We start from the raw sequence: 11,071 nt of genomic DNA on the forward strand, positions 1-11,071 counted from the left end.
CAACCTAAATAAAAAATAATATTCAATATGATAATAGAATTATATGCTAAAAGACTAGTTAAAGAATACAATATTCTAAAAAGCACCGATGGAGGTGCTTTATTGCCAGTCCGGCCAGCTGTGCCCCTTTTCACAGCTAATTTTGTCAGTGACTCTATTAGAGCCTACATCTAAGCAGCAGGTTGTAAGTAGGAAAAAAGTGTTCTCAAGTAACATTAAAATAATCTTAATTTGCTATATTAATAAAGAAAATACAATAAATAGGAAAAATGAAAGTAAGAAGATTGTTAATAAAGTAAAGCAATGTAAGTTAGGTAAAGAGTGTTAAGTAGATAGGACAGAGAGAAAAGTAATGGGAAATCACCGACCCGGTAGGGGAAAATTGCACTTTGTCAATTAGTATAAATATATGCAACAGTAATACGCACCTGGAGAAGAAATGTTCACGTGCATGAATACGAATTTACCTGAATAGAGACCTCGTGCAAATTGGACAGAAATAAAAGAAATATTAATGCCAATAATTATAAGAGTACACAAACCATTATACGCACCTGTGAAGTTAATGAATTATCCGCTTGCATGAGATCCTAAACAGCTGCAAGATAAATGCCATAAGCAATGATTATGATTGTTATACATTTTAAGAAAACGCAACCAATTATACGCACCTATTGAAAGAAATCATGTCCGGCTAAAATAATATTGTTGGGGAGAGTGGGCATTATGGCCGACACGGGCTAATATAGGCCATTTAGTGGCCAAAATGAGGGAGACGAGTGGAGGTGATCGTCTCATGGTAGGGCGGGTACGCTGGGTCCGGAACCGGGGCCCGATCTGGAAGAGTAAGGTGGATAAATAGTGTTTTTTGTTAATTTATATTGAGTGTCTTACCTTTGTTGTTTACATTTTCATAGTTGTTACAGCTGTGTAGTTTGTTCATGAGTTAGTAGTTCCGAATATTTGTTACCGATTATGCGGTTCATTTTGAGTAGTGTTGTGTGAGTCTGTTTTGCTGCAGACGTGTAGCTTTGTTGTTATCGATTGTGCGGACTGCGGGTCAGGGATGGGACCACACCCAGAGAATCCGATGAGCCAGCCGGCGCGGCCCACTGAGAAACAAGCAGTTCCGTAACATATTGAATAATAAACTAAACGAAATGAACAAACAGTTAAGCCAGTTGACAAAAAGTATAAAAAAAAGAAAAAATTTTATTATTACTAATTATCACAATTTCTAAAATTATGTCCTTTGAAGAAAACCCTACATTAAAACAAGCATGGGGTAACAAGTGAAATATAGCTAGTTTATAAGAGCCTATAGATAAGATTCTTATTATTAATCCCAATTGACTTAAAGTGGATAATGCAATAATTTTTTTTAAATCAAATTCAAAATTGGCTCCTAAACCTGCTATAAATATAGTTAAACCTGATAATAAAAGTAAAAACTGTCCTATTCATGTATTTCTTAATAAAATATTAAGTCGAATCAATAAATACACTCCTGCAGTTACCAGTGTTGATGAATGAACTAAAACAGAAACAGGAGTTGGTGAAGCTATCGCAGCAGGTAACCATAATTTAATATTCATGCAATAGCCAATAATAAAGCTACATCCCGAATTCGATTTGATAAAGCTGTCAACATACCAGCATTATAAGATTAAATATTTTGAAAATAAATAACTAAACAATATTAAACTAATCCTAAACCATCTCACCCTAATAAAATTTGTACTAAATTAGGTATAATAAATATAGATATACAAATATAGGTAAAACAAATATTTAAGCTATTAAATTATTCAATAAAAAATAAAATCTACAAAAAAGAACATGTTATTCTAATAGAAATTAAATTTAAAAATCTAATTCTACAAATTGATGAATATTTTACGATCTAAAATGAATTACTCATATCACTAACACCACAAATTAGTATTTTTTTTTAACTATTTAAATATAATCACAATAATTAATAAATATTCACGAATTTTACCTATTCTTTAGAATAAGCCCCAGAAAAAATTTTTCCATGTTGACTAAATAAATATAAATATAAAGTATACGCTGCTCTAAAAAAAGATAATAAAGTAAGTATAATAATAGATCAAGAAACAATTCTATTTAATTAAGAAATTTCACCCAATAAATTTAATGTTGGAGGAGCTTCTATATTAGCTGATCTTAATAAAAATATAAATAAAAATATATAAAATTTAATAATCCCTTATTAATTAATAAACTTCGTCTACCTAATCGCTCATAAGATACATTAGCTAAACAAAATAACCCAGATGAACAAAGCCCATGAGCAATTATTAATCTATAAGACCCACTTAGCCCTCAATAAGATATAGTTAAAAGTCCTGCTAATACAATTCCTATATGAGCCACTGAAGAATAAGCAATTAAAGCCTTTAAATCAGTTTCACATAAACACACAAATCTAATTAATCCTCCCCCAACTAATCTGATTCTAATTCAAATAAATCTATATTTTAAACTTATTACCTGTAAAATTGATAAAACCCGTAATATACCGTAACCTCCTATTTTTAATATAATCCCAGCTAAAATTATAGAACCAGAAACAAGAGCTTCAACATGAGCTTAAGGTAATCACAAATGAACTAAAAATATCGGTATTTTTACTAAAAATGAACATACTAAACAAAAATATAATAGGTCATTAAATATAAAATTATTTATTAAATAAAAATTTATTTATCCTATTTAATTTATCAAATAAAAAATACCAATTAATATAGGTAAAGAAACTATAAAGTATAAAATAATAAATAAATACCAGCTTGTAATCGTTCAGGTTGGTACCCTCAACCTAAATAAAAAATAATATTCAATATGATAATAGAATTATATGCTAAAAGACTAGTTAAAGAATACAATATTCTAAAAAGCACCGATGGAGGTGCTTTATTGCCAGTCCGGCCAGCTGTGCCCCTTTTCACAGCTAATTTTGTCAGTGACTCTATTAGAGCCTACATCTAAGCAGCAGGTTGTAAGTAGGAAAAAAGTGTTCTCAAGTAACATTAAAATAATCTTAATTTGCTATATTAATAAAGAAAATACAATAAATAGGAAAAATGAAAGTAAGAAGGTTGTTAATAAAGTAAAGCAATGTAAGTTAGGTAAAGAGTGTTAAGTAGATAGGACAGAGAGAAAAGTAATGGGAAATCACCGACCCGGTAGGGGAAAATTGCACTTTGTCAATTAGTATAAATATATGCAACAGTAATACGCACCTGGAGAAGAAATGTTCACGTGCATGAATACGAATTTACCTGAATAGAGACCTCGTGCAAATTGGACAGAAATAAAAGAAATATTAATGCCAATAATTATAAGAGTACACAAACCATTATACGCACCTGTGAAGTTAATGAATTATCCGCTTGCATGAGATCCTAAACAGCTGCAAGATAAATGCCATAAGCAATGATTATGATTGTTATACATTTTAAGAAAACGCAACCAATTATACGCACCTATTGAAAGAAATCATGTCCGGCTAAAATAATATTGTTGGGGAGAGTGGGCATTATGGCCGACACGGGCTAATATAGGCCATTTAGTGGCCAAAATGAGGGAGACGAGTGGAGGTGATCGTCTCATGGTAGGGCGGGTACGCTGGGTCCGGAACCGGGGCCCGATCTGGAAGAGTAAGGTGGATAAATAGTGTTTTTTGTTAATTTATATTGAGTGTCTTACCTTTGTTGTTTACATTTTCATAGTTGTTACAGCTGTGTAGTTTGTTCATGAGTTAGTAGTTCCGAATATTTGTTACCGATTATGCGGTTCATTTTGAGTAGTGTTGTGTGAGTCTGTTTTGCTGCAGACGTGTAGCTTTGTTGTTATCGATTGTGCGGACTGCGGGTCAGGGATGGGACCACACCCAGAGAATCCGATGAGCCAGCCGGCGCGGCCCACTGAGAAACAAGCAGTTCCGTAACATATTGAATAATAAACTAAACGAAATGAACAAACAGTTAAGCCAGTTGACAAAAAGTATAAAAAAAAGAAAAAATTTTATTATTACTAATTATCACAATTTCTAAAATTATGTCCTTTGAAGAAAACCCTACATTAAAACAAGCATGGGGTAACAAGTGAAATATAGCTAGTTTATAAGAGCCTATAGATAAGATTCTTATTATTAATCCCAATTGACTTAAAGTGGATAATGCAATAATTTTTTTTAAATCAAATTCAAAATTGGCTCCTAAACCTGCTATAAATATAGTTAAACCTGATAATAAAAGTAAAAACTGTCCTATTCATGTATTTCTTAATAAAATATTAAGTCGAATCAATAAATACACTCCTGCAGTTACCAGTGTTGATGAATGAACTAAAACAGAAACAGGAGTTGGTGAAGCTATCGCAGCAGGTAACCATAATTTAATATTCATGCAATAGCCAATAATAAAGCTACATCCCGAATTCGATTTGATAAAGCTGTCAACATACCAGCATTATAAGATTAAATATTTTGAAAATAAATAACTAAACAATATTAAACTAATCCTAAACCATCTCACCCTAATAAAATTTGTACTAAATTAGGTATAATAAATATAGATATACTAATATAGGTAAAACAAATATTTAAGCTATTAAATTATTCAATAAAAAATAAAATCTACAAAAAAGAACATGTTATTCTAATAGAAATTAAATTTAAAAATCTAATTCTACAAATTGATGAATATTTTACGATCTAAAATGAATTACTCATATCACTAACACCACAAATTAGTATTTTTTTTAACTATTTAAATATAATCACAATAATTAATAAATATTCACGAATTTTACCTATTCTTTAGAATAAGCCCCAGAAAAAATTTTTCCATGTTGACTAAATAAATATAAATATAAAGTATACGCTGCTCTAAAAAAAGATAATAAAGTAAGTATAATAATAGATCAAGAAACAATTCTATTTAATTAAGAAATTTCACCCAATAAATTTAATGTTGGAGGAGCTTCTATATTAGCTGATCTTAATAAAAATATAAATAAAAATATATAAAATTTAATAATCCCTTATTAATTAATAAACTTCGTCTACCTAATCGCTCATAAGATACATTAGCTAAACAAAATAACCCAGATGAACAAAGCCCATGAGCAATTATTAATCTATAAGACCCACTTAGCCCTCAATAAGATATAGTTAAAAGTCCTGCTAATACAATTCCTATATGAGCCACTGAAGAATAAGCAATTAAAGCCTTTAAATCAGTTTCACATAAACACACAAATCTAATTAATCCTCCCCCAACTAATCTGATTCTAATTCAAATAAATCTATATTTTAAACTTATTACCTGTAAAATTGATAAAACCCGTAATATACCGTAACCTCCTATTTTTAATATAATCCCAGCTAAAATTATAGAACCAGAAACAAGAGCTTCAACATGAGCTTAAGGTAATCACAAATGAACTAAAAATATCGGTATTTTTACTAAAAATGAACATACTAAACAAAAATATAATAGGTCATTAAATATAAAATTATTTATTAAATAAAAATTTATTTATCCTATTTAATTTATCAAATAGTATAAAATAATAAATAAATACCAGCTTGTAATCGTTCAGGTTGGTACCCTCAACCTAAATAAAAAATAATATTCAATATGATAATAGAATTATATGCTAAAAGACTAGTTAAAGAATACAATATTCTAAAAAGCACCGATGGAGGTGTTTTATTGCCAGTCCGGCCAGCTGTGCCCCTTTTCACAGCTAATTTTGTCAGTGACTCTATTAGAGCCTACATCTAAGCAGAAGGTTGTAAGTAGGAAAAAAGTGTTCTCAAGTAACATTAAAATAATCTTAATTTGCTATATTAATAAAGAAAATACAATAAATAGGAAAAATGAAAGTAAGAAGATTGTTAATAAAGTAAAGCAATGTAAGTTAGGTAAAGAGTGTTAAGTAGATAGGACAGAGAGAAAAGTAATGGGAAATCACCGACCCGGTAGGGGAAAATTTTGTAGCCTGTCCGGCAAGCTATGCACCTGCTCATAGCTGGGAATGGTCAGCGACTTCCCGAAGGTATCCTGAAAGCAACGATTTTATTAGGGGTAGAGACAGTTCGGTAGAGAAAACGTGATGCAAACTATTAGTTCCACTTTTCGGATAACTTCTGAGCTTGGTGGTTGAAGTATTGAATTGTTATCAGAACTGTATGTTATTTAATTATTTATTTATTTATTTATTTATTAATGGTCGGCAAACCGAGTGTCTTCCTCACTAATGTATCTTATGAGCGATTAGGTAGACGAAGTTTATTAATTAATAAGGGATTATTCAATTTTATATATTTTTATTTTTATTTATATTTTTATTAAGATCAGCTAATATAGAAGCTCCTCCAACATTAAATTTATTGGGTGAAATTTCTTTATTAAATAGAATTGTTTCTTGATCTATTATTATACTTTCTTTATTATCTTTTTTTAGAGCAGCGTATACTTTATATTTATATTTATTTAGTCAACATGGAAAAATTTTTTCTGGGGCTTATTCTAAAGAAGAGGTAAAATTCCTGAATATTTATTAATATTACATTGATTACCTTTAAATTTATTAATTATAAAAAGAGGTATATGTTTATTGTGATTATATTTAAATAGTTAAAAAAAATACTAATTTGTGGTGTTAGTGATATGAGTAATTCATTTTAGATCGTGAAATATTCGTCAATTTGTAGAATTCGATTTTTAAATTTAATTTTTATTAGATTAATTTTTTTTTGTAGACTTTATTTTTTATTGAATAATTTAGTTTACTTTATTGAATGAAAAGTACTTTCTTTAAATTCTATATCAATTACTATGACTTTTTTGTTTGAGTGAATAAGTTTATTATTTATATCTTTTGTGTTAATAATTTCTTCTTTAGTTATTTTATACAGAAAAGTGTATATAAGGAGATATTAATATTAATCGTTTTATTATACTAGCTTTAATATTTGTTTTATCTATAATATTAATTATTAGACCTAATTTAAATTAGGGTGAGTTGGTTTAGGATTAGTTTCATATTGTTTAGTTATTTATGTTCAAAATATTTAATCTTATAATGCTGGTATGTTGACAGCTTTATCAAATCGAATTCGGGATGTAGCTTTATTATTGGCTATTGCATGAATATTAAATTATGGTTACCTGCAGCGATAGCTGCACCAACTCCTGTTTCTGTTTTAGTTCATTCATCAACACTGGTAACTGCAGGAGTGTATTTATTAATTCGACTTCATATTTTATTAAGAAATACATGAATAGGACAGTTTTTACTATTATTATCAGGTTTAACTATATTTATAGCAGGTTTAGGAGCTAATTTTGAATTTGATTTAAAAAAAATTATTGCATTATCCACTTTTAAGTCAATTGGGATTAATAATAAGAATCTTATCTATAGGCTCTTATAAACTAGCTATATTTCACTTGTTACCCCATGCTTGTTTTAATGTATCTTATTTAGCTTTATGTGGTATGCCTTTTTTAGCAGGGTTTTCTTCAAAGGACATAATTTTAGAAATTGTGATAATTAGTATTAATAAAATTTTTTCTTTTTTTTATACTTTTTGTCAACTGGCTTAACTGTTTGTTCATTTCGTTTAGTTTATTATTCAATAACTGGGGATTTAAATTGTATAGGTTTAAATGAATTAAATGATGAAAGTTGAGTTATATTACGGGAAATAATAGGTTTATTAGTTATATAATTATTGGAGGTAGAATATTAAATTGGTTAATTTTTCCTGTACCTTATATAATTTGTTTCCCTTTTTTTTTAATTATTAACTTTATTTGTATGTATTTTTGGAGGTTTATTTGGTTATTTAATTTCAGTAAGAAATTGATACACTACTAATAAATCAATAATTTTATATAATTTAACAAATTTTATAGGTTCAATATGGTTTATTCCTTATATTAGTACTTATGGAGCTATTTTTTATCCTTTAAATTATGGGCAAATTGTTGGTTAAAGATTTGATCAAGGTTGATCAGAATATTTTGGAGGTCAACATTTATATAAAAAATTATTAGGTTATTCTCAAACTTTATTTTTAATTCATAATAATAACTTAAAAATTTATTTAATATTATTAGTATTCTGGATTTTTATTGAAATATGCATAAGTTTTTCGGCAACAACTAATATTTGAATCCTGGTCACACTTAAGTCTTTTGTTTTGCTTTGTGCTTATTCTTATTCTTAAGTATACCATTGGTCTGTCGCTTATGAACTGCCGATCAATGTAGACGTACAGATGCGTAATAAAAAGAAAAGCCTATTAATCCGGTTCAGTTTCCTGTTTAGTTCCACTTTAAAAACATTATATAACCAACAGGTTATGGGCCCAGGGCTCTAAACACGAAATTGTGCGATTAACCTTAATTACTGTGTGTGATTATACAAAAAAAAAAAAAAAATTATAAACATGAGTGGACAAGGGTTATATTCCATCGAAAAGTTGGATGACGAAAATTACGCGGTGTGGTCAGTGCAAATGAAAAGCATATTGGTACAAAATGATCTATGGCCGATAGTATGCGGAAGAATCGTTAAAAATGAAGGTGACAGCGAAGAACAGAAGGCTCAGTTTGATACACGGGACGAAAAGGCACTAGCAAACATATTGCTGGCTGTTAAAGCGTCGCAGATTAATTTCATAAAAAATTGCGTGTCGTCTAAAGAAGCATGGGAGAAGCTAATAAGTGTGTATCAACCGCGCGGGCCAGCAAGAAAAATTGCGTTATTTAAAAGTTTGCTTCGATTGAGTATGCCAGAAGGTGCAAGTGTGCAAAACTATATAAATGAGTTTTCCAACATAGTTGAAAAATTAAAAGAAATCGAAATGAATATAAATGAAGACATGCTCACAATTTTGCTGTTAGCGGGATTAGGAAAAAAGTTCGAAAACTTTGTTGTAGCGATCGAAACGCGTGAACAGTTGCCGTCCTTGTCTGATTTGAAAATCAAAATTATTGAAGAAGGACAAAGACAACAAGCAAACAACGAAGAAGTGGGTAATGGCATACAGCAAGCATTTGTGTCGCGTACAAAAAATGCGCATCAGAAAACAGATCCGAAAAGGAATAAAAAATGTTATAGATGCGGCCGCGAAGGTCATTTTATTGCTGAGTGCAAGGAAAACGAGAAAAGTAAAGAAGGCAAAGAGAGAAACGCTGAAATAAGGCGATCGTTAGCCATACTTGCGAATGTGCAGAAAAGCGACAACTTGACAAAATCGACGTGGTGTCTGGATAGTGGCGCCACTGCTCACATGTGTTGTGATAGGTCATGGTTTGTAGATATTAGAGAGCACAAAGAGAAAATATTGCTTGCAGGAGAAAATTTTATAGTTGCCGACGGCATTGGTACTGTATGTATTACTGTCGGAAATTTTTATCTTGAACTGCAAAATGTGTTGTTTGTTAATGAGTTGCAAGCAAACTTCATATCGGTATCAAAAGCTGTAGAAAAAGGATACAGAGTTACTTTTGATAAAGACAGAGCAGTGATAAAAGACAGAGATAATGTGAATATACTGAGAGCATACAAGAGAGGTGATTTGTTCACCATTGATGTTAAAATGAAACAGTGTATGTACTCTAAGGCAAGCAGCACTGAGTTATGGAAATGGCATTATCGATTTGGACACTTAAATCTGGCCAGTTTAAGGAAAATGGCAAGTGGTGAGATGGTACATGGCTTAAAATCAATCAATAAAAATTTTGAAATAAAAAACGATTTGTGTGAAACCTGTGCAAAAAGTAAAATAAGTGTAAAACCATTTCCAAAAGCTTCTGAAAATCGTGCGACTCAATTATTGAGTTTGATTCACACTGACATTTGTGGACCAATTAGCAAACCGTCTGCCGGGGGCGCACGATACTTTGCAACATTTATTGACGATTACTCACGTCACACAGTTGTGTATTTTTTGAAGTCTCGCGACCAAATATTAAGCGCGTTTAAGGACTTTGTTTTGTTTGCCGAGAGACAATGCGGCAAAAAGGTAAAATCAATTCGAAGCGATAACGGGCGCGAGTATGTTAGTCATGAATTTGAAAAATTCTTGTCAGAACACGGAATTAAAAGACAACTGACAGTACCCTATACTCCGCAGCAAAATGGAGTTGCTGAGCGAGCAAATCGCACACTGGTAGAGATGGCCAGAAGTATGCTAGTACACTCGGGCGTAGATGAAACACTATGGGGTGAGGCAGTAGGGACTGCAGTATACTTACGCAACAGGTCAGAAACCAAGACATTGGCTAACAAAACACCATTCGAGGTTTGGACTGGCAAGAAACCGTCTGTATCGCATTTGAAGGTTTTCGGCTCAAAAGCAATTGTCTTAAAGAAAGGGCACAGAAATAAGTTTAGTCCAAAGGGAATCGAATATGTAATGGTTGGCTATTCGATGGCAGCAAAAGCATATCGCCTATTTTGTCCAGAGTCGAAGAAAGTTGTCGAAAGCAGAGAAGTTATTTTTATAGAAAATAATTTAGGTGGATCTGCAAGCGATAAAAAAGAAACAGTGCTGTTTGATGATTGTGCAACAGTAAATCAGCAGGCTGAGGCTGAGAATGTCCTGCAGACACAGGCAGAGATTGAAATCGGAGGGCAACATACTGAAAGGGAAGACACTGACGAGTATGAGAGTGCAAAAAGTGATGATGCAGAACCGCCCGTAAACTGTGAAGCTCGTGGTCCAGGGCGTCCACGAAAGATAAAAACTGGAAAACCAGGTAGACCCCGCAAGCAGTATAACTGTCTGAATATGCTGAAGGCAGAGGAAATCGTCATTCCTGAAAATTTAAGCGAAGCAAATGAGTCAGAAATGAGCCAAGAATGGTCAGCATCGATTCAGAAGGAGATAAAAGCACTTGAAGACAATAAGACTTGGGAGCTTGTGGAATTGCCAGCGAATAAGAAAGCGATAGGCTGCAAATGGGTCTTTGGCATAAAAGTTGACAAGGATGGCTATGTAGAGCGCTTTAAGTCAAGA

The 11,071-nt window shown here is 31.4% G+C and overlaps 2 long non-coding RNA genes and 3 pseudogenes across 4 annotated transcripts; 1 reads left to right on the top strand and 4 right to left on the bottom strand.

The window, feature by feature from the left end:
• Nucleotides 1–427: 427 nt before the first annotated feature.
• Nucleotides 428–1,131, bottom strand: LOC115767637. 2 transcript variants are annotated; one of them, XR_004018394.1, is made up of 4 exons: nucleotides 895–1,131; nucleotides 672–837; nucleotides 555–598; nucleotides 428–467 (listed from the first exon to the last, which is right to left on the bottom strand). It is a non-coding gene; the product is annotated as an uncharacterized LOC115767637 (long non-coding RNA). The 2 variants fall into 2 exon arrangements; XR_004018393.1 differs by having other exon boundaries at nucleotides 449–598; nucleotides 895–1,129.
• A 41-nt stretch (nucleotides 1,132–1,172) lies between these two features.
• LOC115767629 lies at nucleotides 1,173–1,744 on the bottom strand (annotated as a pseudogene).
• Nucleotides 1,745–3,268: 1,524 nt separating this feature from the next.
• On the bottom strand, nucleotides 3,269–3,972 carry LOC115767638. 2 transcript variants are annotated; one of them, XR_004018396.1, is made up of 4 exons: nucleotides 3,736–3,972; nucleotides 3,513–3,678; nucleotides 3,396–3,439; nucleotides 3,269–3,308 (listed from the first exon to the last, which is right to left on the bottom strand). It is a non-coding gene; the product is annotated as an uncharacterized LOC115767638 (long non-coding RNA). The 2 variants fall into 2 exon arrangements; XR_004018395.1 differs by having other exon boundaries at nucleotides 3,290–3,439; nucleotides 3,736–3,970.
• A 41-nt stretch (nucleotides 3,973–4,013) lies between these two features.
• LOC115767630 lies at nucleotides 4,014–4,880 on the bottom strand (annotated as a pseudogene).
• A 570-nt stretch (nucleotides 4,881–5,450) lies between these two features.
• On the top strand, nucleotides 5,451–7,646 carry LOC115767631 (annotated as a pseudogene).
• Nucleotides 7,647–11,071: the final 3,425 nt, after the last annotated feature.

Source organism: Drosophila novamexicana, unplaced genomic scaffold (assembly GCF_003285875.2).
Source record: "Drosophila novamexicana strain 15010-1031.04,08,12 unplaced genomic scaffold, DnovRS2.1 tig00001429-arrow-arrow-pilon, whole genome shotgun sequence".
Classification (NCBI taxonomy): Eukaryota; Metazoa; Arthropoda; class Insecta; order Diptera; family Drosophilidae; genus Drosophila; species Drosophila novamexicana.